General features: G+C 37.6%; 1 long non-coding RNA gene across 1 annotated transcript in view; it reads left to right on the top strand.

Moving 5' to 3' along the window:
- Positions 1-26,982, top strand: part of LOC126340122 (uncharacterized) — a 138,492-nt gene that overhangs the window by 45,895 nt on the left and 65,615 nt on the right. The window lies entirely within an intron of this gene.

Genomic DNA, 26,982 nt, shown 5'->3' on the forward strand with positions numbered 1-26,982 from the left:
ATAGAAGACCAGTCAAATAATAATTCACTTTGATGAGGTAGCGAGGATGAGAAAATTTAGAGAGAGTATAGAAAGTAAAAAAGAGAAAAAATGGATGTTGGTTTGATTGTTATGAAAGAAATTTTGTTCCCCCTGTAGATTGATCCCCTAAAATTTAGGATAGTTGATAAGGGTTTATAGGTTTATTCTCAAAATATTTGGAATATAGGTGATGTGTATTAGCTGGAAACACTGAAAAGAAAGTATTCTGTGAGAAGGAGTGTAAAGTGTATGAGGTGGAGATTCCCATTGCCCAGGCAATTCTTAATCCTTGGATGTCCCTTGTGTGAGCTGGTAGCATGTTGGAGATAAGAATGAAAATGAAGGAGTAGGTATTGGTGCTATTGACACGCTATGGATGGCAGAGTAGGAGGAAACCTGAGTTGAGCAGAATCGTGGATGATTTATAATAAATTTTTGCGAGTTAATCGTAGGTGCCCTGTGAAAAGAGGGAAGTCCGACTGAAGGTAGTATATCCAAGAGTAGAGTGAGTGATGCTGTGTTGATAAAGGCAATGTGGGTAAAATGTTTAAAAGAGAGATTGGAGGAAGGCATAGGTTGAAGTAAAGTGAGAATGAGTCCCAAGAGTTCTTAGAGGTGAATGAACATAGGTGTGGTTGGAGTGTATAGACATAAGAAACAATGACTAGCAAGTTAGGAACGTTTGAGAGCTGTTATGGAATTTGATCGTGAGAGTTGCATTATTGAGTTTTTGGAGTTTTGTATAAGCCAGGTGATGAGTGGAAGACCCGTGACTGTTTAAATTAGGAAGAGATTAAAAGGTGTTCGAAGACCCTATTGCAGATGCAGAGAGAAAAGGAAAGTCTGTTGGTGTATTGAAAGTTGGAGTACATGTAAGGTGTTCAGAAAGTGTAATTGATGGCCCTTCCCATTGAGGTACAGATGCTGATTGTTGTTTGGAACGAGAAGCTCCCACGTAAATCCAACATTATAGGAATTATGTTAATTTACGATGTGTGTCGAAATGATGGAGATACCTGATATGAGGTGAAATGTAGGATGGAGGTGTGTGTGTGTGTAAGGACGTGGCCCTTTCCCAAGTCATAGAATTAATTATTTCAGTTAGGTGTGGTGGAGAATAATGATAGTGAGGAAGTATTTATGTGTGACAGGATCAGAAGTTTTATTGGTACCCGTATTTGGCAAATGAGTTGTGCTGATGTTGAGAACAAGAAATATTGAAAATATAGATGATGAAGGTGAAACTTGATGTTGGTAATGGTGAGTGGCTTTCTGGTGTGATGTGTTAGTATTAAAATTTGTGGAAGTTATAAAGAGTCCAATTGTGGAGAGGTTGTTAGCTATTGTGAAGTGAAATACAGTGAAGTGTAGTAAATAAAGAGACACTTGAACGACCCTTGGTTATTGATAAGATTGTAAAGAAGGTTTATATTGTGTGTGGAAGTTTTGTTTGTTGTGGGTTAGCGTAAAAGAATTTATCCTTTGAGATGTGTTATGGAGGTAGAAAAATGTAGGAAGTACAGTCCCTTAATATTTAGAATACGCGAGGAAATGATATAGTGGAGACATGTAACGTGTGAGAGAGTGTGTACGAAGTAGCTGGTATGTGCGTGATGTGTAGGTTTATGAAATTGGAGTATTGTGGTAATTAGTAATGATGAAGGTAATGAAGTAGTGATGTTCTGGTTTTCGAAAGAATGGAGTAAGGGATGGTGTATGGTTTGAAGTACAGTTAAAAACCTGAGTGAGGTGAAGTTGAGGTTAAATTTTGTAAAGGTGGTATAATACGAGGTTGAAAAATGGTGCAGAGAAGATAAAATAATGTTGTGTCAGTGTGGAGGTTAATGTTTAAATGAGGAAATAAAGAAGTAACCCAGAGAAAATGTAAAAAAAGTTAGGAAGGAGGTGTGATAGTGAAAAGGTGTGATGAAGTGAAGGGGAATTGCTGAAAAATAGAGTTTGATGGTGAATGGTTTGTGAACTAATGTTGCCCCTGTACGTCCTGCCTACGAGATTTGAGTTTGGACAGTTAGTGATATGGTGATTTAGTAGTGTGTGTGACTTGATGATATGATAATCCATAGAGGTGAATATGTATTGTTCCAGAGAGTAAAATATCGTTTGAAATTGGTGGAGAGATGTGCAAATAGAAGACCAGTCAAATAATAATTCACTTTGATGAGGTAGCGAGGATGAGAGAATTTAGAGAGAGTATAGAATGTCAAAAAGAGAAAAAATGAATGTTGGTTTGATTGTTATGAAAGAAATTTTGTTCCCCCTGTAGATTGATCCCCTAAAATTTAGGATAGTTGATAAGGGTTTATAGGTTTATTCTCAAAATATTTGGAATATAGGTGATGTGTATGTGCTGGAAACACTGAAAAGAAAGTATTCTGTGAGAAGGAGTGTAAAGTGTATGAGGTGGAGATTCCCATTGCCCAGGCAATTCTTAATCCTTGGATGTCCCTTGTGTGAGCTGGTAGCATGTTGGAGATAAGAATGAAAATGAAGGAGTAGGTATTGGTGCTATTGACACGCTATGGATGGCAGAGTAGGAGGAAACCTGAGTTGAGCAGAATCGTGGATGATTTATAATAAATTTTTGCGAGTTAATCGTAGGTGCCCTGTGAAAAGAGGGAAGTCCGACTGAAGGTAGTATATCCAAGAGTAGAGTGAGTGATGCTGTGTTGATAAAGGCAATGTGGGTAAAATGTTTAAAAGAGAGATTGGAGGAAGGCATAGGTTGAAGTAAAGTGAGAATGAGTCCCAAGAGTTCTTAGAGGTGAATGAACATAAGTGTGGGTTGAGTGTATAGACGTAAGAAACAATGACTAGCAAGTTAGTAATGTTTGAGAGCTGTTATGGAATTTGATCATGAGAGTTGCATTATTGAGTTTTTGCAGTTTTGTATAAGCCAGGTGATGAGTGTAAGACCCGTGACTGTTTAAATTAGGAAGAGAGTAGAAGGTGTTCGAAGATCCTATTGCAGATGCAGAGAGAAAAGGAAAGTCTGTTGGTGTATTGAAAGTTGGAGTACATGTAAGGTGTTCAGAAAGTGTAATTGATGGCCCTTCCCATTGAGGTACAGATGCTGATTGTTGTTTGGAACGAGAAGCTCCCACGTAAATCCAACATTATAGGAATTATGTTAATTTACGATGTGTGTTGAAATGATGGAGATACCTGATATGAGGTGAAATGTAGGATGGAGGTGTGTGTGTGTGAGGACGTGGCCCTTTCCCAAGTCATAGAATTAATTATTTCAGTTAGGTGTGGTGGAGAATAATGATAGTGAGGAAGTATTTATGTGTGACAGGATCAGAAGTTTTATTGGTACCCGTATTTGGCAAATGAGTTGTGCTGATGTTGAGAACAAGAAATATTGAAAATATAGATGATGAAGGTGAAACTTGATGTTGGTAATGGTGAGTGGCTTTCTGGTGTGATGTGTTAGTATTAAAATTTGTGGAAGTTATAAAGAGTCGAATTGTGGAGAGGTTGTTAGCTATTGTGAAGTGAAATACAGTGAAGTGTAGTAAATAAAGAGACACTTGAACGACCCTTGGTTATTGATAAGATTGTAAAGAAGGTTTATATTGTGTGTGGAAGTTTTGTTTGTTGTGGGTTAGCGTAAAAGAATTTATCCTTTGAGATATGTTATGGAGGTAGAAAAATGTAGGAAGTACAGTCCCTTAATATTTAGAATACGCGAGGAAATGATATAGTGGAGACATGTAACGTGTGAGAGAGTGTGTAAGAAGTAGCTGGTATGTGCGTGATGTGTAGGTTTATGAAATTGGAGTATTGTGGTAATTAGTAATGATGAAGGTAATGAAGTAGTGATGTTCTGGTTTTCGAAAGAATGGAGTAAGGGATGGTGTATGGTTTGAAGTAGAGTTAAAAACCTGAGTGAGGTGAAGTTGAGGTTAAATTTTGTAAAGGTGGTATAATACGAGGTTGAAAAATGGTGCAGAGAAGATAAAATAATGTTGTGTCAGTGTGGAGGTTAATGTTTAAATGAGGAAATAAAAGAGTAACCCAGAGAAAATGTAAAAAAGTTAGGAAGGAGGTGTGATAGTGAAGAGGTGTGATGAAGTGAAGGGGAATTGCTGAAAAATAGAGTTTGATGGTGAATGGTTTGTGAACTAATGTTGCCCCTGTACGTCCTGCCTACGAGATTTGAGTTTGGACAGTTAGTGATATGGTGATTTAGTAGTGTGTGTGACTTGATGAAATGATAATCCATAGAGGTGAATATGTATTGTCCCAGTGAGTAAAATATCATTTGAAATTGGTAGAGAGACGTACGATTAGAAGACCAATCAAATAATAATTCACTTTGATGAGGTAGCGAGGATGAGAGAATTTAGAGCGAGTACAGAAAGTAAAAAAGAGAAAAAATGGATGTTGGTTTGATTGTTTTGAAAGAAATTTTGTTCCCCCTGTAGATTGATCCCCTAAAATTTAGGATAGTTGATAAGGGTTTATAGGTTTATTCTCAAAATATTTGGAATATAGGTGATGTGTATGAGCTGGAAACACTGAAAAGAAAGTATTCTGTGAGAAGGAGTGTAAAGTGTATGAGGTGGAGATTCCCATTGCCCAGGCAATTCTTACTCCTTGGATGTCCCTTGTGTGAGCTGGTAGCATGTTGGAGATAAGAATGAAAATGAAGGAGTAGGTATTGGTGCAGTTGACACGCTATGGATGGCAGAGTAGGAGGAAACCTGAGTTGAGCAGAATCGTGGATGATTTATAATAAATTTTTGCGAGTTAATCGTAGGTGCCCTGTGAAAAGAGGGAAGTCCGACTGAAGGTAGTATATCCAAGAGTAGAGTGAGTGATGCTGTGTTGATAAAGGCAATGTGGGTAAAATGTTTAAAAGAGAGATTGGAGGAAGGCATAGGTTGAAGTAAAGTGAGAATGAGTCCCAAGAGTTCTTAGAGGTGAATGAACATAGGTGTGGTTGGAGTGTATAGACGTAAGAAACAATGACTAGCAAGTTAGGAATGTTTGAGAGCTGTTATGGAAATTGATCGTGAGAGTTGCATTATTGAGTTTTTGGAGTTTTGTATAAGCCAGGTGATGAGTGTAAGACCCATGACTGTTTAAATTAGGAAGAGAGTAAAAGGTGTTCGAAGACCCTATTGCAGATGCAGAGAGAAAAGGAAAGTCTGTTGGTGTATTGAAAGTTGGAGTACATGTAAGGTGTTCAGAAAGTGTAATTGATGGCCCTTCCCATTGAGGTACAGATGCTGATTGTTGTTTGGAACGAGAAGCTCCCACGTAAATCCAACATTATAGGAATTATGTTAATTTACGATGTGTGTCGAAATGATGGAGATACCTGATATGAGGTGAAATGTAGGATGGAGGTGTGTGTGTGTGAGGACGTGGCTCTTTCCCAAGTCATAGAATTAATTATTTCAGTTAGGTGTGGTGGAGAATAATGATAGTGAGGAAGTATTTATGTGTGACAGGATCAGAAGTTTTATTGGTACCCGTATTTGGCAAATGAGTTGTGCTGATGTTGAGAACAAGAAATATTGAAAATATAGATGATGAAGGTGAAACTTGATGTTGGTAATGGTGAGTGGCTTTCTGGTGTGATGTGTTAGTATTAAAATTTGTGGAAGTTATAAAGAGTCCAATTGTGGAGAGGTTGTTAGCTATTGTGAAGTGAAATACAGTGAAGTGTAGTAAATAAAGAGACACTTGAACGACCCTTGGTTATTGATAAGATTGTAAAGAAGGTTTATATTGTGTGTGGAAGTTTTGTTTGTTGTGGGTTAGCGTAAAAGAATTTATCCTTTGAGATGTGTTATGGAGGTAGAAAAATGTAGGAAGTACAGTCCCTTAATATTTAGAATACGCGAGGAAATGATATAGTGGAGACATGTAACGTGTGAGAGAGTGTGTACGAAGTAGCTGGTATGTGCGTGATGTGTAGGTTTATGAAATTGGAGTATTGTGGTAATTAGTAATGATGAAGGTAATGAAGTAGTGATGTTCTGGTTTTCGAAAGAATGGAGTAAGGGATGGTGTATGGTTTGAAGTAGAGTTAAAAACCTGAGTGAGGTGAAGTTGAGGTTAAATTTTGTAAAGGTGGTATAATAAGAGGTTGAAAAATGCAGAGAAGATAAAATAATGTTGTGTCAGTGTGGAGGTTAATGTTTAAATGAGGAAATAAAAGAGTAACCCAGAGAAAATGTAAAAAAGTTAGGAAGGAGGTGTGATAGTGAAGAGGTGTGATGAAGTGAAGGGGAATTGCTGAAAAATAGAGTTTGATGGTGAATGGTTTGTGAACTAATGTTGCCCCTGTACGTCCTGCCTACGAGATTTGAGTTTGGACAGTTAGTGATATGGTGATTTAGTAGTGTGTGTGACTTGATGAAATGATAATCCATAGAGGTGAATATGTATTGTCCCAGAGAGTAAAATATCGTTTGAAATTGGTGGAGAGACGTGCAAATAGAAGACCAGTCAAATAATAATTCACTTTGATGAGGTAGCGAGGATGAGAAAATTTAGAGAGAGTATAGAAAGTCAAAAAGAGAAAAAATGGATGTTGGTTTGATTGTTATGAAAGAAATTTTGTTCCCCCTGTAGATTGATCCCCTAAAATTTAGGATAGTTGATAAGGGTTTATAGGTTTATTCTCAAAATATTTGGAATATAGGTGATGTGTATTAGCTGGAAACACTGAAAAGAAAGTATTCTGTGAGAAGGAGTGTAAAGTGTATGAGGTGGAGATTCCCATTGCCCAGGCAATTCTTAATCCTTGGATGTCCCTTGTGTGAGCTGGTAGCATGTTGGAGATAAGAATGAAAATGAAGGAGTAGGTATTGGTGCTATTGACACGCTATGGATGGCAGAGTAGGAGGAAACCTGAGTTGAGCAGAATCGTGGATGATTTATAATAAATTTTTGCGAGTTAATCGTAGGTGCCCTGTGAAAAGAGGGAAGTCCGACTGAAGGTAGTATATCCAAGAGTAGAGTGAGTGATGCTGTGTTGATAAAGGCAATGTGGGTAAAATGTTTAAAAGAGAGATTGGAGGAAGGCATAGGTTGAAGTAAAGTGAGAATGAGTCCCAAGAGTTCTTAGAGGTGAATGAACATAGGTGTGGTTGGAGTGTATAGACGTAAGAAACAATGACTAGCAAGTTAGGAATGTTTGAGAGCTGTTATGGAATTTGATCGTGAGAGTTGCATTATTGAGTTTTTGGAGTTTTGTATAAGCCAGGTGATGAGTGTAAGACCCGTGACTGTTTAAATTAGGAAGAGATTAAAAGGTGTTCGAAGACCCTATTGCAGATGCAGAGAGAAAAGGAAAGTCTGTTGGTGTATTGAAAGTTGGAGTACATGTAAGGTGTTCAGAAAGTGTAATTGATGGCCCTTCCCATTGAGGTACAGATGCTGATTGTTGTTTGGAACGAGAAGCTCCCACGTAAATCCAACATTATAGGAATTATGTTAATTTACGATGTGTGTCGAAATGATGGAGATACCTGATATGAGGTGAAATGTAGGATGGAGGTGTGTGTGTGTGTAAGGACGTGGCCCTTTCCCAAGTCATAGAATTAATTATTTCAGTTAGGTGTGGTGGAGAATAATGATAGTGAGGAAGTATTTATGTGTGACAGGATCAGAAGTTTTATTGGTACCCGTATTTGGCTAATGAGTTGTGCTGATGTTGAGAACAAGAAATATTGAAAATATAGATGATGAAGGTGAAACTTGATGTTGGTAATGGTGAGTGGCTTTCTGGTGTGATGTGTTAGTATTAAAATTTGTGGAAGTTATAAAGAGTCCAATTGTGGAGAGGTTGTTAGCTATTGTGAAGTGAAATACAGTGAAGTGTAGTAAATAAAGAGACACTTGAACGACCCTTGGTTATTGATAAGATTGTAAAGAAGGTTTATATTGTGTGTGGAAGTTTTGTTTGTTGTGGGTTAGCGTAAAAGAATTTATCCTTTGAGATGTGTTATGGAGGTAGAAAAATGTAGGAAGTACAGTCCCTTAATATTTAGAATACGCGAGGAAATGATATAGTGGAGACATGTAACGTGTGAGAGAGTGTGTACGAAGTAGCTGGTATGTGCGTGATGTGTAGGTTTATGAAATTGGAGTATTGTGGTAATTAGTAATGATGAAGGTAATGAAGTAGTGATGTTCTGGTTTTCGAAAGAATGGAGTAAGGGATGGTGTATGGTTTGAAGTAGAGTTAAAAACCTGAGTGAGGTGAAGTTGAGGTTAAATTTTGTAAAGGTGGTATAATACGAGGTTGAAAAATGGTGCAGAGAAGATAAAATAATGTTGTGTCAGTGTGGAGGTTAATGTTTAAATGAGGAAATAAAGAAGTAACCCAGAGAAAATGTAAAAAAGTTAGGAAGGAGGTGTGATAGTGAAGAGGTGTGATGAAGTGAAGGGGAATTGCTGAAAAATAGAGTTTGATGGTGAATGGTTTGTGAACTAATGTTGCCCCTGTACGTCCTGCCTACGAGATTTGAGTTTGGACAGTTAGTGATATGGTGATTTAGTAGTGTGTGTGACTTGATGATATGATAATCCATAGAGGTGAATATGTATTGTTACAGAGAGTAAAATATCGTTTGAAATTGGTGGAGAGACGTGCAAATAGAAGACCAGTCAAATAATAATTCACTTTGATGAGGTAGCGAGGATGAGAGAATTTAGAGAGAGTATAGAATGTCAAAAAGAGAAAAAATGAATGTTGGTTTGATTGTTATGAAAGAAATTTTGTTCCCCCTGTAGATTGATCCCCTAAAATTTAGGATAGTTGATAAGGGTTTATAGGTTTATTCTCAAAATATTTGGAATATAGGTGATGTGTATGTGCTGGAAACACTGAAAAGAAAGTATTCTGTGAGAAGGAGTGTAAAGTGTATGAGGTGGAGATTCCCATTGCCCAGGCAATTCTTAATCCTTGGATGTCCCTTGTGTGAGCTGGTAGCATGTTGGAGATAAGAATGAAAATGAAGGAGTAGGTATTGGTGCTATTGACACGCTATGGATGGCAGAGTAGGAGGAAACCTGAGTTGAGCAGAATCGTGGATGATTTATAATAAATTTTTGCGAGTTAATCGTAGGTGCCCTGTGAAAAGAGGGAAGTCCGACTGAAGGTAGTATATCCAAGAGTAGAGTGAGTGATGCTGTGTTGATAAAGGCAATGTGGGTAAAATGTTTAAAAGAGAGATTGGAGGAAGGCATAGGTTGAAGTAAAGTGAGAATGAGTCCCAAGAGTTCTTAGAGGTGAATGAACATAAGTGTGGGTTGAGTGTATAGACGTAAGAAACAATGACTAGCAAGTTAGTAATGTTTGAGAGCTGTTATGGAATTTGATCATGAGAGTTGCATTATTGAGTTTTTGCAGTTTTGTATAAGCCAGGTGATGAGTGTAAGACCCGTGACTGTTTAAATTAGGAAGAGAGTAGAAGGTGTTCGAAGATCCTATTGCAGATGCAGAGAGAAAAGGAAAGTCTGTTGGTGTATTGAAAGTTGGAGTACATGTAAGGTGTTCAGAAAGTGTAATTGATGGCCCTTCCCATTGAGGTACAGATGCTGATTGTTGTTTGGAACGAGAAGCTCCCACGTAAATCCAACATTATAGGAATTATGTTAATTTACGATGTGTGTTGAAATGATGGAGATACCTGATATGAGGTGAAATGTAGGATGGAGGTGTGTGTGTGTGAGGACGTGGCCCTTTCCCAAGTCATAGAATTAATTATTTCAGTTAGGTGTGGTGGAGAATAATGATAGTGAGGAAGTATTTATGTGTGACAGGATCAGAAGTTTTATTGGTACCCGTATTTGGCAAATGAGTTGTGCTGATGTTGAGAACAAGAAATATTGAAAATATAGATGATGAAGGTGAAACTTGATGTTGGTAATGGTGAGTGGCTTTCTGGTGTGATGTGTTAGTATTAAAATTTGTGGAAGTTATAAAGAGTCCAATTGTGGAGAGGTTGTTAGCTATTGTGAAGTGAAATACAGTGAAGTGTAGTAAATAAAGAGACACTTGAACGACCCTTGGTTATTGATAAGATTGTAAAGAAGGTTTATATTGTGTGTGGAAGTTTTGTTTGTTGTGGGTTAGCGTAAAAGAATTTATCCTTTGAGATATGTTATGGAGGTAGAAAAATGTAGGAAGTACAGTCCCTTAATATTTAGAATACGCGAGGAAATGATATAGTGGAGACATGTAACGTGTGAGAGAGTGTGTAAGAAGTAGCTGGTATGTGCGTGATGTGTAGGTTTATGAAATTGGAGTATTGTGGTAATTAGTAATGATGAAGGTAATGAAGTAGTGATGTTCTGGTTTTCGAAAGAATGGAGTAAGGGATGGTGTATGGTTTGAAGTAGAGTTAAAAACCTGAGTGAGGTGAAGTTGAGGTTAAATTTTGTAAAGGTGGTATAATACGAGGTTGAAAAATGGTGCAGAGAAGATAAAATAATGTTGTGTCAGTGTGGAGGTTAATGTTTAAATGAGGAAATAAAAGAGTAACCCAGAGAAAATGTAAAAAAGTTAGGAAGGAGGTGTGATAGTGAAGAGGTGTGATGAAGTGAAGGGGAATTGCTGAAAAATAGAGTTTGATGGTGAATGGTTTGTGAACTAATGTTGCCCCTGTACGTCCTGCCTACGAGATTTGAGTTTGGACAGTTAGTGATATGGTGATTTAGTAGTGTGTGTGACTTGATGAAATGATAATCCATAGAGGTGAATATGTATTGTCCCAGAGAGTAAAATATCGTTTGAAATTGGTGGAGAGACGTGCAAATAGAAGACCAGTCAAATAATAATTCACTTTGATGAGGTAGCGAGGATGAGAGAATTTAGAGCGAGTATAGAAAGTCAAAAAGAGAAAAAATGGATCTTGGTTTGATTGTTATGAAAGAAATTTTGTTCCCCCTGTAGATTGATCCCCTAAAATTTAGGATAGTTGATAAGGGTTTATAGGTTTATTCTCAAAATATTTGGAATATAGGTGATGTGTATGAGCTGGAAACACTGAAAAGAAAGTATTCTGTGAGAAGGAGTGTAAAGTGTATGAGGTGGAGATTCCCATTGCCCAGGCAATTCTTACTCCTTGGATGTCCCTTGTGTGAGCTGGTAGCATGTTGGAGATAAGAATGAAAATGAAGGAGTAGGTATTGGTGCAGTTGACACGCTATGGATGGCAGAGTAGGAGGAAACCTGAGTTGAGCAGAATCGTGGATGATTTATAATAAATTTTTGCGAGTTAATCGTAGGTGCCCTGTGAAAAGAGGGAAGTCCGACTGAAGGTAGTATATCCAAGAGTAGAGTGAGTGATGCTGTGTTGATAAAGGCAATGTGGGTAAAATGTTTAAAAGAGAGATTGGAGGAAGGCATAGGTTGAAGTAAAGTGAGAATGAGTCCCAAGAGTTCTTAGAGGTGAATGAACATAGGTGTGGTTGGAGTGTATAGACGTAAGAAACAATGACTAGCAAGTTAGGAATGTTTGAGAGCTGTTATGGAAATTGATCGTGAGAGTTGCATTATTGAGTTTTTGGAGTTTTGTATAAGCCAGGTGATGAGTGTAAGACCCATGACTGTTTAAATTAGGAAGAGAGTAAAAGGTGTTCGAAGACCCTATTGCAGATGCAGAGAGAAAAAGAAAGTCTGTTGGTGTATTGAAAGTTGGAGTACATGTAAGGTGTTCAGAAAGTGTAATTGATGGCCCTTCCCATTGAGGTACAGATGCTGATTGTTGTTTGGAACGAGAAGCTCCCACGTAAATCCAACATTATAGGAATTATGTTAATTTACGATGTGTGTCGAAATGATGGAGATACCTGATATGAGGTGAAATGTAGGATGGAGGTGTGTGTGTGTGAGGACGTGGCTCTTTCCCAAGTCATAGAATTAATTATTTCAGTTAGGTGTGGTGGAGAATAATGATAGTGAGGAAGTATTTATGTGTGACAGGATCAGAAGTTTTATTGGTACCCGTATTTGGCAAATGAGTTGTGCTGATGTTGAGAACAAGAAATATTGAAAATATAGATGATGAAGGTGAAACTTGATGTTGGTAATGGTGAGTGGCTTTCTGGTGTGATGTGTTAGTATTAAAATTTGTGGAAGGTATAAAGAGTCCAATTGTGGAGAGGTTGTTAGCTATTGTGAAGTGAAATACAGTGAAGTGTAGTAAATAAAGAGACACTTGAACGACCCTTGGTTATTGATAAGATTGTAAAGAAGGTTTATATTGTGTGTGGAAGTTTTGTTTGTTGTGGGTTAGCGTAAAAGAATTTATCCTTTGAGATGTGTTATGGAGGTAGAAAAATGTAGGAAGTACAGTCCCTTAATATTTAGAATACGCGAGGAAATGATATAGTGGAGACATGTAACGTGTGAGAGAGTGTGTACGAAGTAGCTGGTATGTGCGTGATGTGTAGGTTTATGAAATTGGAGTATTGTGGTAATTAGTAATGATGAAGGTAATGAAGTAGTGATGTTCTGGTTTTCGAAAGAATGGAGTAAGGGATGGTGTATGGTTTGAAGTAGAGTTAAAAACCTGAGTGAGGTGAAGTTGAGGTTAAATTTTGTAATGGTGGTATAATACGAGGTTGAAAAATGGTGCAGAGAAGATAAAATAATGTTGTGTCAGTGTGGAGGTTAATGTTTAAATGAGGAAATAAAAGAGTAACCCAGAGAAAATGTAAAAAAGTTAGGAAGGAGGTGTGATAGTGAAGAGGTGTGATGAAGTGAAGGGGAATTGCTGAAAAATAGAGTTTGATGGTGAATGGTTTGTGAACTAATGTTGCCCCTGTACGTCCTGCCTATGAGATTTGAGTTTGGACAGTTAGTGATATGGTGATTTAGTAGTGTGTGTGACTTGATGAAATGATAATCCATAGAGGTGAATATGTATTGTCCCAGAGAGTAAAATATCGTTTGAAATTGGTGGAGAGACGTGCAAATAGAAGACCAGTCAAATAATAATTCACTTTGATGAGGTAGCGAGGATGAGAAAATTTAGAGAGAGTATAGAAAGTCAAAAAGAGAAAAAATGGATGTTGGTTTGATTGTTATGAAAGAAATTTTGTTCCCCCTGTAGATTGATCCCCTAAAATTTAGGATAGTTGATAAGGGTTTATAGGTTTATTCTCAAAATATTTGGAATATAGGTGATGTGTATGTGCTGGAAACACTGAAAAGAAAGTATTCTGTGAGAAGGAGTGTAAAGTGTATGAGGTGGAGATTCCCATTGCCCAGGCAATTCTTAATCCTTGGATGTCCCTTGTGTGAGCTGGTAGCATGTTGGAGATAAGAATGAAAATGAAGGAGTAGGTATTGGTGCTATTGACACGCTATGGATGGCAGAGTAGGAGGAAACCTGAGTTGAGCAGAATCGTGGATGATTTATAATAAATTTTTGCGAGTTAATCGTAGGTGCCCTGTGAAAAGAGGGAAGTCCGACTGAAGGTAGTATATCCAAGAGTAGAGTGAGTGATGCTGTGTTGATAAAGGCAATGTGGGTAAAATGTTTAAAAGAGAGATTGGAGGAAGGCCTAGGTTGAAGTAAAGTGAGAATGAGTCCCAAGAGTTCTTAGAGGTGAATGAACATAGGTGTGGTTGGAGTGTATAGACGTAAGAAACAATGACTAGCAAGTTAGGAATGTTTGAGAGCTGTTATGGAATTTGATCGTGAGAGTTGCATTATTGAGTTTTTGGAGTTTTGTATAAGCCAGGTGATGAGTGTAAGACCCGTGACTGTTTAAATTAGGAAGAGATTAAAAGGTGTTCGAAGACCCTATTGCAGATGCAGAGAGAAAAGGAAAGTCTGTTGGTGTATTGAAAGTTGGAGTACATGTAAGGTGTTCAGAAAGTGTAATTGATGGCCCTTCCCATTGAGGTACAGATGCTGATTGTTGTTTGGAACGAGAAGCTCCCACGTAAATCCAACATTATAGGAATTATGTTAATTTACGATGTGTGTCGAAATGATGGAGATACCTGATATGAGGTGAAATGTAGGATGGAGGTGTGTGGGTGTAAGGACGTGGCCCTTTCCCAAGTCATAGAATTAATTATTTCAGTTAGGTGTGGTGGAGAATAATGATAGTGAGGAAGTATTTATGTGTGACAGGATCAGAAGTTTTATTGGTACCCGTATTTGGCAAATGAGTTGTGCTTATGTTGAGAACAAGAAATATTGAAAATATAGATGATGAAGGTGAAACTTGATGTTGGTAATGGTGAGTGGCTTTCTGGTGTGATGTGTTAGTATTAAAATTTGTGGAAGTTATAAAGAGTCCAATTGTGGAGAGGTTGTTAGCTATTGTGAAGTGAAATACAGTGAAGTGTAGTAAATAAAGAGACACTTGAACGACCCTTGGTTATTGGTAAGATTGTAAAGAAGGTTTATATTGTGTGTGGAAGTTTTGTTTGTTGTGGGTTAGCGTAAAAGAATTTATCCTTTGAGATGTGTTATGGAGGTAGAAAAATGTAGGAAGTACAGTCCCTTAATATTTAGAATACGCGAGGAAATGATATAGTGGAGACATGTAACGTGTGAGAGAGTGTGTACGAAGTAGCTGGTATGTGCGCGATGTGTAGGTTTATGAAATTGGAGTATTGTGGTAATTAGTAATGATGAAGGTAATGAAGTAGTGATGTTCTGGTTTTCGAAAGAATGGAGTAAGGGATGGTGTATGGTTTGAAGTAGAGTTAAAAACCTGAGTGAGGTGAAGTTGAGGTTAAATTTTGTAAAGGTGGTATAATACGAGGTTGAAAAATGCTGCAGAGAAGATAAAATAATGTTGTGTCAGTGTGGAGGTTAATGTTTAAATGAGGAAATAAAGAAGTAACCCAGAGAAAATGTAAAAAAGTTAGGAAGGAGGTGTGATAGTGAAGAGGTGTGATGAAGTGAAGGGGAATTGCTGAAAAATAGAGTTTGATGGTGAATGGTTTGTGAACTAATGTTGCCCCTGTACGTCCTGCCTACGAGATTTGAGTTTGGACAGTTAGTGATATGGTGATTTAGTAGTGTGTGTGACTTGATGAAATGATAATCCATAGAGGTGAATATGTATTGTTCCAGAGAGTAAAATATCGTTTGAAATTGGTGGAGAGACGTGCAAATAGAAGACCAGTCAAATAATAATTCACTTTGATGAGGTAGCGAGGATGAGAGAATTTAGAGAGAGTATAGAATGTCAAAAAGAGAAAAAATGAATGTTGGTTTGATTGTTATGAAAGAAATTTTGTTCCCCCTGTAGATTGATCCCCTAAAATTTAGGATAGTTGATAAGGGTTTATAGGTTTATTCTCAAAATATTTGGAATATAGGTGATGTGTATGTGCTGGAAACACTGAAAAGAAAGTATTCTGTGAGAAGGAGTGTAAAGTGTATGAGGTGGAGATTCCCATTGCCCAGGCAATTCTTAATCCTTGGATGTCCCTTGTGTGAGCTGGTAGCATGTTGGAGATAAGAATGTAAATGAAGGAGTAGGTATTGGTGCAGTTGACACGCTATGTATGGCAGAGTAGGAGGAGACCTGAATTGAGCATAAATGTGGATGATTTATAATAATTTTTTGCGAGTTAATCGTAGGTACCCTGTGAAAAGAGGGAAGTCCGACTGAAGGTAGTATATCCAAGAGTAGAGTGAGTGATGCTGTGTTGATAAAGGCAATGTGGGTAAAATGTTTAAAAGAGAGATTGGAGGAAGGCATAGGTTGAAGTAAAGTGAGAATGAGTCCCAAGAGTTCTTAGAGGTGAATGAACATAAGTGTGGGTTGAGTGTATAGACGTAAGAAACAATGACTACCAAGTTAGTAATGTTTGAGAGCTGTTATGGAATTTGATCATGAGAGTTGTATTATTGAGTTTTTGCAGTTTTGTATAAGCCAGGTGATGAGTGTAAGACCCGTGACTGTTTAAATTAGGAAGAGAGTAGAAGGTGTTCGAAGATCCTATTGCAGATGCAGAGAGAAAAGGAAAGTCTGTTGGTGTATTGAAAGTTGGAGTACATGTAAGGTGTTCAGAAAGTGTAATTGATGGCCCTTCCCATTGAGGTACAGATGCTGATTGTTGTTTGGAACGAGAAGCTCCCACGTAAATCCAACATTATAGGAATTATGTTAATTTACGATGTGTGTCGAAATGATGGAGATACCTGATATGAGGTGAAATGTAGGATGGAGGTGTGTGTGTGTGTGAGGACGTGGCCCTTTCCCAAGTCATAGAATTAATTATTTCAGTTAGGTGTGGTGGAGAATAATGATAGTGAGGAAGTATTTATGTGTGACAGGATCAGAAGTTTTATTGGTACCCGTATTTGGCAAATGAGTTGTGCTGATGTTGAGAACAAGAAATATTGAAAATATAGATGATGAAGGTGAAACTTGATGTTGGTAATGGTGAGTGGCTTTCTGGTGTGATGTGTTAGTATTAAAATTTGTGGAAGTTATAAAGAGTCGAATTGTGGAGAGGTTGTTAGCTATTGTGAAGTGAAATACAGTGAAGTGTAGTAAATAAAGAGACACTTGAACGACCCTTGGTTATTGGTAAGATTGTAAAGAAGGTTTATATTGTGTGTGGAAGTTTTGTTTGTTGTGGGTTAGCGTAAAAGAATTTATCCTTTGAGATGTGTTATGGAGGTAGAAAAATGTAGGAAGTACAGTCCCTTAATATTTAGAATACGCGAGGAAATGATATAGTGGAGACATGTAACGTGTGAGAGAGTGTGTACGAAGTAGCTGGTATGTGCGTGATGTGTAGGTTTATGAAATTGGAGTATTGTGGTAATTAGTAATGATGAAGGTAATGAAGTAGTGATGTTCTGGTTTTCGAAAGAATGGAGTAAGGGATGGTGTATGGTTTGAAGTAGAGTTAAAAACCTGAGTGAGGTGAAGTTGAGGTTAAATTTTGTAAAGGTGGTATAATACGAGGTTGAAAAATGGTGCAGAGAAGATAAAATAATGTTGTGTCAGTGTGGAGGTTAATGTTTAAATGAGGAAATAAAGAAGTAACCCAGAGAAAATGTAAAAAAGTTAGGAAGGAGGTGTGATAGTGAAGAGGTGTGATGAAGTGAAGGGGAATTGCTGAAAAATAGAGTTTGATGGTGAATGGTTTGTGAACTAATGTTGCCCCTGTACGTCCTGCCTACGAGATTTGAGTTTGGACAGTTAGTGATATGGTGATTTAGTAGTGTGTGTGACTTGATGAAATGATAATCCATAGAGGTGAATATGTATTGTCCCAGAGAGTAAAATATCGTTTGAAATTGGTGGAGAGACGTGCAAATAGAATACCAGTCAAATAATAATTCACTTTGATGAGGTAGCGAGGATGAGAGAATTTAGAGCGAGTATAGAAAGTCAAAAAGAGAAAAAATGGATGTTGGTTTGATTGTTATGAAAGAAATTTTGTTCCCCCTGTAGATTGATCCCCTAAAATTTAGGATAGTTGATAAGGGTTTATAGGTTTATTCTCAAAATATTTGGAATATAGGTGATGTGTATGAGCTGGAAACACTGAAAAGAAAGTATTCTGTGAGAAGGAGTGTAAAGTGTATGAGGTGGAGATTCCCATTGCCCAGGCAATTCTTAATCCTTGGATGTCCCTTGTGTGAGCTGGTAGCATGTTGGAGATAAGAATGAAAATGAAGGAGTAGGTATTGGTGCAGTTGACACGCTATGGATGGAAGAGTAGGAGGAAACCTGAGCTGAGCAGAATCGTGGATGATTTATAATAAATTTTTATGAGTTAATCGTAGGTGCCCTTTGAAAAGAGTTAAGTCTGACTGAAGGTAGTATATCCAAGAGTAGAGTGAGTGATGCTGTGTTGATAAAGGCAATGTGGGTAAAATGTTTAAAAGAGAGATTGGAGGAAGGCATAGGTTGAAGTAAAGTGAGAATGAGTCCCAAGAGTTCTTAGAGGTGAATGAACATAGGTGTGGTTGGAGTGTATAGACGTAAGAAACAATGACTAGCAAGTTAGGAATGTTTGAGAGCTGTTATGGAATTTGATCGTGAGAGTTGCATTATTGAGTTTTTGGAGTTTTGTATAAGCCAGGTGATGAGTGTAAGACCCGTGACTGTTTAAATTAGGAAGAGAGTAAAAGGTGTTCGAAGACCCTATTGCAGATGCAGAGAGAAAAGGAAAGTCTGTTGGTGTATTGAAAGTTGGAGTACATGTAAGGTGTTCAGAAAGTGTAATTGATGGCCCTTCCCATTGAGGTACAGATGCTGATTGTTGTTTGGAACGAGAAGCTCCCACGTAAATCCAACATTATAGGAATTATGTTAATTTACGATGTGTGTTGAAATGATGGAGATACCTGATATGAGGTGAAATGTAGGATGGAGGTGTGTGTGTGTGAGGACGTGGCCCTTTCCCAAGTCATAGAATTAATTATTTCAGTTAGGTGTGGTGGAGAATAATGATAGTGAGGAAGTATTTATGTGTGACAGGATCAGAAGTTTTATTGGTACCCGTATTTGGCAAATGAGTTGTGCTGATGTTGAGAACAAGAAATATTGAAAATATAGATGATGAAGGTGAAACTTGATGTTGGTAATGGTGAGTGGCTTTCTGGTGTGATGTGTTAGTATTAAAATTTGTGGAAGTTATAAAGAGTCGAATTGTGGAGAGGTTGTTAGCTATTGTGAAGTGAAATACAGTGAAGTGTAGTAAATAAAGAGACACTTGAACGACCCTTGGTTATTGATAAGATTGTAAAGAAGGTTTATATTGTGTGTGGAAGTTTTGTTTGTTGTGGGTTAGCGTAAAAGAATTTATCCTTTGAGATATGTTATGGAGGTAGAAAAATGTAGGAAGTACAGTCCCTTAATATTTAGAATACGCGAGGAAATGATATAGTGGAGACATGTAACGTGTGAGAGAGTGTGTAAGAAGTAGCTGGTATGTGCGTGATGTGTAGGTTTATGAAATTGGAGTATTGTGGTAATTAGTAATGATGAAGGTAATGAAGTAGTGATGTTCTGGTTTTCGAAAGAATGGAGTAAGGGATGGTGTATGGTTTGAAGTAGAGTTAAAAACCTGAGTGAGGTGAAGTTGAGGTTAAATTTTGTAAAGGTGGTATAATACGAGGTTGAAAAATGGTGCAGAGAAGATAAAATAATGTTGTGTCAGTGTGGAGGTTAATGTTTAAATGAGGAAATAAAAGAGTAACCCAGAGAAAATGTAAAAAAGTTAGGAAGGAGGTGTGATAGTGAAGAGGTGTGATGAAGTGAAGGGGAATTGCTGAAAAATAGAGTTTGATGGTGAATGGTTTGTGAACTAATGTTGCCCCTGTACGTCCTGCCTACGAGATTTGAGTTTGGACAGTTAGTGATATGGTGATTTAGTAGTGTGTGTGACTTGATGAAATGATAATCCATAGAGGTGAATATGTATTGTCCCAGAGAGTAAAATATCGTTTGAAATTGGTGGAGAGACGTGCAAATAGAAGACCAGTCAAATAATAATTCACTTTGATGAGGTAGCGAGGATGAGAGAATTTAGAGCGAGTATAGAAAGTCAAAAAGAGAAAAAATGGATCTTGGTTTGATTGTTATGAAAGAAATTTTGTTCCCCCTGTAGATTGATCCCCTAAAATTTAGGATAGTTGATAAGGGTTTATAGGTTTATTCTCAAAATATTTGGAATATAGGTGATGTGTATGAGCTGGAAACACTGAAAAGAAAGTATTCTGTGAGAAGGAGTGTAAAGTGTATGAGGTGGAGATTCCCATTGCCCAGGCAATTCTTACTCCTTGGATGTCCCTTGTGTGAGCTGGTAGCATGTTGGAGATAAGAATGAAAATGAAGGAGTAGGTATTGGTGCAGTTGACACGCTATGGATGGCAGAGTAGGAGGAAACCTGAGTTGAGCAGAATCGTGGATGATTTATAATAAATTTTTGCGAGTTAATCGTAGGTGCCCTGTGAAAAGAGGGAAGTCCGACTGAAGGTAGTATATCCAAGAGTAGAGTGAGTGATGCTGTGTTGATAAAGGCAATGTGGGTAAAATGTTTAAAAGAGAGATTGGAGGAAGGCATAGGTTGAAGTAAAGTGAGAATGAGTCCCAAGAGTTCTTAGAGGTGAATGAACATAGGTGTGGTTGGAGTGTATAGACGTAAGAAACAATGACTAGCAAGTTAGGAATGTTTGAGAGCTGTTATGGAAATTGATCGTGAGAGTTGCATTATTGAGTTTTTGGAGTTTTGTATAAGCCAGGTGATGAGTGTAAGACCCATGACTGTTTAAATTAGGAAGAGAGTAAAAGGTGTTCGAAGACCCTATTGCAGATGCAGAGAGAAAAGGAAAGTCTGTTGGTGTATTGAAAGTTGGAGTACATGTAAGGTGTTCAGAAAGTGTAATTGATGGCCCTTCCCATTGAGGTACAGATGCTGATTGTTGTTTGGAATGAGAAGCTCCCACGTAAATCCAACATTATAGGAATTATGTTAATTTACGATGTGTGTCGAAATGATGGAGATACCTGATATGAGGTGAAATGTAGGATGGAGGTGTGTGTGTGTGAGGACGTGGCCCTTTCCCAAGTCATAGAATTAATTATTTCGGTTAGGTGTGGTGGAGAATAATGATAGTGAGGAAGTATTTATGTGTGACAGGATCAGAAGTTTTATTGGTACCCGTATTTGGCAAGTGAGTTGTGCTGATGTTGAGAACAAGAAATATTGAAAATATAGATGATGAAGGTGAAACTTGATGTTGGTAATGGTGAGTGGCTTTCTGGTGTGATGTGTTAGTATTAAAATTTGTGGAAGTTATAAAGAGTCCAATTGTGGAGAGGTTGTTAGCTAATGTGAAGTGGTATACAGTGAAGTGTAGTAAATAAAGAGACACTTGAACGACCCTTGGTTATTGATAAGATTGTAAAGAAGGTTTATATTGTGTGTGGAAGTTTTGTTTGTTGTGGGTTAGCGTAAAAGAATTTATCCTTTGAGATGTGTTATGGAGGTAGAGAAATGTAGGAAGTACAGTCCCTTAATATTTAGAATACGAGAGGAAATGATATAGTGGAGACATGTGACGTGTGAGAGAGTGTGTACGAAGTAGCTGGTATGTGCGTGATGTGTAGGTTTATGAAATTGGAGTATTGTGGTAATTAGTAATGATGAAGGTAATGAAGTAGTGATGTTCTGGTTTTCGAAAGAATGGAGTAAGGGATGGTGTATGGTTTGAAGTAGAGTTAAAAACCTGAGTGAGGTGAAGTTGAGGTTAAATTTTGTAATGGTGGTATAATACGAGGTTGAAAAATGGTGCAGAGAAGATAAAATAATGTTGTGTCAGTGTGGAGGTTAATGTTTAAATGAGGAAATAAAAGAGTAACCCAGAGAAAATGTAAAAAAGTTAGGAAGGAGGTGTGATAGTGAAGAGGTGTGATGAAGTGAAGGGGAATTGCTGAAAAATAGAGTTTGATGGTGAATGGTTTGTGAACTAATGTTGCCCCTGTACGTCCTGCCTATGAGATTTGAGTTTGGACAGTTAGTGATATGGTGATTTAGTAGTGTGTGTGACTTGATGAAATGATAATCCATAGAGGTGAATATGTATTGTCCCAGAGAGTAAAATATCGTTTGAAATTGGTGGAGAGACGTGCAAATAGAAGACCAGTCAAATAATAATTCACTTTGACGAGGTAGCGAGGATGAGAAAATTTAGAGAGAGTATAGAAAGTCAAAAAGAGAAAAAATGGATGTTGGTTTGATTGTTATGAAAGAAATTTTGTTCCCCCTGTAGATTGATCCCCTAAAATTTAGGATAGTTGATAAGGGTTTATAGGTTTATTCTCAAAATATTTGGAATATAGGTGATGTGTATGTGCTGGAAACACTGAAAAGAAAGTATTCTGTGAGAAGGAGTGTAAAGTGTATGAGGTGGAGATTCCCATTGCCCAGGCAATTCTTAATCCTTGGATGTCCCTTGTGTGAGCTGGTAGCATGTTGGAGATAAGAATGAAAATGAAGGAGTAGGTATTGGTGCTATTGACACGCTATGGATGGCAGAGTAGGAGGAAACCTGAGTTGAGCAGAATCGTGGATGATTTATAATAAATTTTTGCGAGTTAATCGTAGGTGCCCTGTGAAAAGAGGGAAGTCCGACTGAAGGTAGTATATCCAAGAGTAGAGTGAGTGATGCTGTGTTGATAAAGGCAATGTGGGTAAAATGTTTAAAAGAGAGATTGGAGGAAGGCCTAGGTTGAAGTAAAGTGAGAATGAGTCCCAAGAGTTCTTAGAGGTGAATGAACATAGGTGTGGTTGGAGTGTATAGACGTAAGAAACAATGACTAGCAAGTTGGGAATGTTTGAGAGCTGTTATGGAATTTGATCGTGAGAGTTGCATTATTGAGTTTTTGGAGTTTTGTATAAGCCAGGTGATGAGTGTAAGACCCGTGACTGTTTAAATTAGGAAGAGATTAAAAGGTGTTCGAAGACCCTATTGCAGATGCAGAGAGAAAAGGAAAGTCTGTTGGTGTATTGAAAGTTGGAGTACATGTAAGGTGTTCAGAAAGTGTAATTGATGGCCCTTCCCATTGAGGTACAGATGCTGATTGTTGTTTGGAACGAGAAGCTCCCACGTAAATCCAACATTATAGGAATTATGTTAATTTACGATGTGTGTCGAAATGATGGAGATACCTGATATGAGGTGAAATGTAGGATGGAGGTGTGTGGGTGTAAGGACGTGGCCCTTTCCCAAGTCATAGAATTAATTATTTCAGTTAGGTGTGGTGGAGAATAATGATAGTGAGGAAGTATTTATGTGTGACAGGATCAGAAGTTTTATTGGTACCCGTATTTGGCAAATGAGTTGTGCTTATGTTGAGAACAAGAAATATTGAAAATATAGATGATGAAGGTGAAACTTGATGTTGGTAATGGTGAGTGGCTTTCTGGTGTGATGTGTTAGTATTAAAATTTGTGGAAGTTATAAAGAGTCCAATTGTGGAGAGGTTGTTAGCTATTGTGAAGTGAAATACAGTGAAGTGTAGTAAATAAAGAGACACTTGAACGACCCTTGGTTATTGGTAAGATTGTAAAGAAGGTTTATATTGTGTGTGGAAGTTTTGTTTGTTGTGGGTTAGCGTAAAAGAATTTATCCTTTGAGATGTGTTATGGAGGTAGAAAAATGTAGGAAGTACAGTCCCTTAATATTTAGAATACGCGAGGAAATGATATAGTGGAGACATGTAACGTGTGAGAGAGTGTGTACGAAGTAGCTGGTATGTGCGCGATGTGTAGGTTTATGAAATTGGAGTATTGTGGTAATTAGTAATGATGAAGGTAATGAAGTAGTGATGTTCTGGTTTTCGAAAGAATGGAGTAAGGGATGGTGTATGGTTTGAAGTAGAGTTAAAAACCTGAGTGAGGTGAAGTTGAGGTTAAATTTTGTAAAGGTGGTATAATACGAGGTTGAAAAATGCTGCAGAGAAGATAAAATAATGTTGTGTCAGTGTGGAGGTTAATGTTTAAATGAGGAAATAAAGAAGTAACCCAGAGAAAATGTAAAAAAGTTAGGAAGGAGGTGTGATAGTGAAGAGGTGTGATGAAGTGAAGGGGAATTGCTGAAAAATAGAGTTTGATGGTGAATGGTTTGTGAACTAATGTTGCCCCTGTACGTCCTGCCTACGAGATTTGAGTTTGGACAGTTAGTGATATGGTGATTTAGTAGTGTGTGTGACTTGATGAAATGATAATCCATAGAGGTGAATATGTATTGTTCCAGAGAGTAAAATATCGTTTGAAATTGGTGGAGAGACGTGCAAATAGAAGACCAGTCAAATAATAATTCACTTTGATGAGGTAGCGAGGATGAGAGAATTTAGAGAGAGTATAGAATGTCAAAAAGAGAAAAAATGAATGTTGGTTTGATTGTTATGAAAGAAATTTTGTTCCCCCTGTAGATTGATCCCCTAAAATTTAGGATAGTTGATAAGGGTTTATAGGTTTATTCTCAAAATATTTGGAATATAGGTGATGTGTATGTGCTGGAAACACTGAAAAGAAAGTATTCTGTGAGAAGGAGTGTAAAGTGTATGAGGTGGAGATTCCCATTGCCCAGGCAATTCTTAATCCTTGGATGTCCCTTGTGTGAGCTGGTAGCATGTTGGAGATAAGAATGTAAATGAAGGAGTAGGTATTGGTGCAGTTGACACGCTATGTATGGCAGAGTAGGAGGAGACCTGAATTGAGCATAAATGTGGATGATTTATAATAATTTTTTGCGAGTTAATCGTAGGTACCCTGTGAAAAGAGGGAAGTCCGACTGAAGGTAGTATATCCAAGAGTAGAGTGAGTGATGCTGTGTTGATAAAGGCAATGTGGGTAAAATGTTTAAAAGAGAGATTGGAGGAAGGCATAGGTTGAAGTAAAGTGAGAATGAGTCCCAAGAGTTCTTAGAGGTGAATGAACATAAGTGTGGGTTGAGTGTATAGACGTAAGAAACAATGACTACCAAGTTAGTAATGTTTGAGAGCTGTTATGGAATTTGATCATGAGAGTTGTATTATTGAGTTTTTGCAGTTTTGTATAAGCCAGGTGATGAGTGTAAGACCCGTGACTGTTTAAATTAGGAAGAGAGTAGAAGGTGTTCGAAGATCCTATTGCAGATGCAGAGAGAAAAGGAAAGTCTGTTGGTGTATTGAAAGTTGGAGTACATGTAAGGTGTTCAGAAAGTGTAATTGATGGCCCTTCCCATTGAGGTACAGATGCTGATTGTTGTTTGGAACGAGAAGCTCCCACGTAAATCCAACATTATAGGAATTATGTTAATTTACGATGTGTGTCGAAATGATGGAGATACCTGATATGAGGTGAAATGTAGGATGGAGGTGTGTGTGTGTGTGAGGACGTGGCCCTTTCCCAAGTCATAGAATTAATTATTTCAGTTAGGTGTGGTGGAGAATAATGATAGTGAGGAAGTATTTATGTGTGACAGGATCAGAAGTTTTATTGGTACCCGTATTTGGCAAATGAGTTGTGCTGATGTTGAGAACAAGAAATATTGAAAATATAGATGATGAAGGTGAAACTTGATGTTGGTAATGGTGAGTGGCTTTCTGGTGTGATGTGTTAGTATTAAAATTTGTGGAAGTTATAAAGAGTCGAATTGTGGAGAGGTTGTTAGCTATTGTGAAGTGAAATACAGTGAAGTGTAGTAAATAAAGAGACACTTGAACGACCCTTGGTTATTGGTAAGATTGTAAAGAAGGTTTATATTGTGTGTGGAAGTTTTGTTTGTTGTGGGTTAGCGTAAAAGAATTTATCCTTTGAGATGTGTTATGGAGGTAGAAAAATGTAGGAAGTACAGTCCCTTAATATTTAGAATACGCGAGGAAATGATATAGTGGAGACATGTAACGTGTGAGAGAGTGTGTACGAAGTAGCTGGTATGTGCGTGATGTGTAGGTTTATGAAATTGGAGTATTGTGGTAATTAGTAATGATGAAGGTAATGAAGTAGTGATGTTCTGGTTTTCGAAAGAATGGAGTAAGGGATGGTGTATGGTTTGAAGTAGAGTTAAAAACCTGAGTGAGGTGAAGTTGAGGTTAAATTTTGTAAAGGTGGTATAATACGAGGTTGAAAAATGGTGCAGAGAAGATAAAATAATGTTGTGTCAGTGTGGAGGTTAATGTTTAAATGAGGAAATAAAGAAGTAACCCAGAGAAAATGTAAAAAAGTTAGGAAGGAGGTGTGATAGTGAAGAGGTGTGATGAAGTGAAGGGGAATTGCTGAAAAATAGAGTTTGATGGTGAATGGTTTGTGAACTAATGTTGCCCCTGTACGTCCTGCCTACGAGATTTGAGTTTGGACAGTTAGTGATATGGTGATTTAGTAGTGTGTGTGACTTGATGAAATGATAATCCATAGAGGTGAATATGTATTGTCCCAGAGAGTAAAATATCGTTTGAAATTGGTGGAGAGACGTGCAAATAGAATACCAGTCAAATAATAATTCACTTTGATGAGGTAGCGAGGATGAGAGAATTTAGAGCGAGTATAGAAAGTCAAAAAGAGAAAAAATGGATGTTGGTTTGATTGTTATGAAAGAAATTTTGTTCCCCCTGTAGATTGATCCCCTAAAATTTAGGATAGTTGATAAGGGTTTATAGGTTTATTCTCAAAATATTTGGAATATAGGTGATGTGTATGAGCTGGAAACACTGAAAAGAAAGTATTCTGTGAGAAGGAGTGTAAAGTGTATGAGGTGGAGATTCCCATTGCCCAGGCAATTCTTAATCCTTGGATGTCCCTTGTGTGAGCTGGTAGCATGTTGGAGATAAGAATGAAAATGAAGGAGTAGGTATTGGTGCAGTTGACACGCTATGGATGGAAGAGTAGGAGGAAACCTGAGCTGAGCAGAATCGTGGATGATTTATAATAAATTTTTATGAGTTAATCGTAGGTGCCCTTTGAAAAGAGTTAAGTCTGACTGAAGGTAGTATATCCAAGAGTAGAGTGAGTGATGCTGTGTTGATAAAGGCAATGTGGGTAAAATGTTTAAAAGAGAGATTGGAGGAAGGCATAGGTTGAAGTAAAGTGAGAATGAGTCCCAAGAGTTCTTAGAGGTGAATGAACATAGGTGTGGTTGGAGTGTATAGACGTAAGAAACAATGACTAGCAAGTTAGGAATGTTTGAGAGCTGTTATGGAATTTGATCGTGAGAGTTGCATTATTGAGTTTTTGGAGTTTTGTATAAGCCAGGTGATGAGTGTAAGACCCGTGACTGTTTAAATTAGGAAGAGAGTAAAAGGTGTTCGAAGACCCTATTGCAGATGCAGAGAGAAAAGGAAAGTCTGTTGGTGTATTGAAAGTTGGAGTACATGTAAGGTGTTCAGAAAGTGTAATTGATGGCCCTTCCCATTGAGGTACAGATGCTGATTGTTGTTTGGAACGAGAAGCTCCCACGTAAATCCAACATTATAGGAATTATGTTAATT

Source organism: Schistocerca gregaria, chromosome 1 (genome assembly GCF_023897955.1).
Source record: "Schistocerca gregaria isolate iqSchGreg1 chromosome 1, iqSchGreg1.2, whole genome shotgun sequence".
Taxonomy (NCBI): Eukaryota; Metazoa; Arthropoda; class Insecta; order Orthoptera; family Acrididae; genus Schistocerca; species Schistocerca gregaria.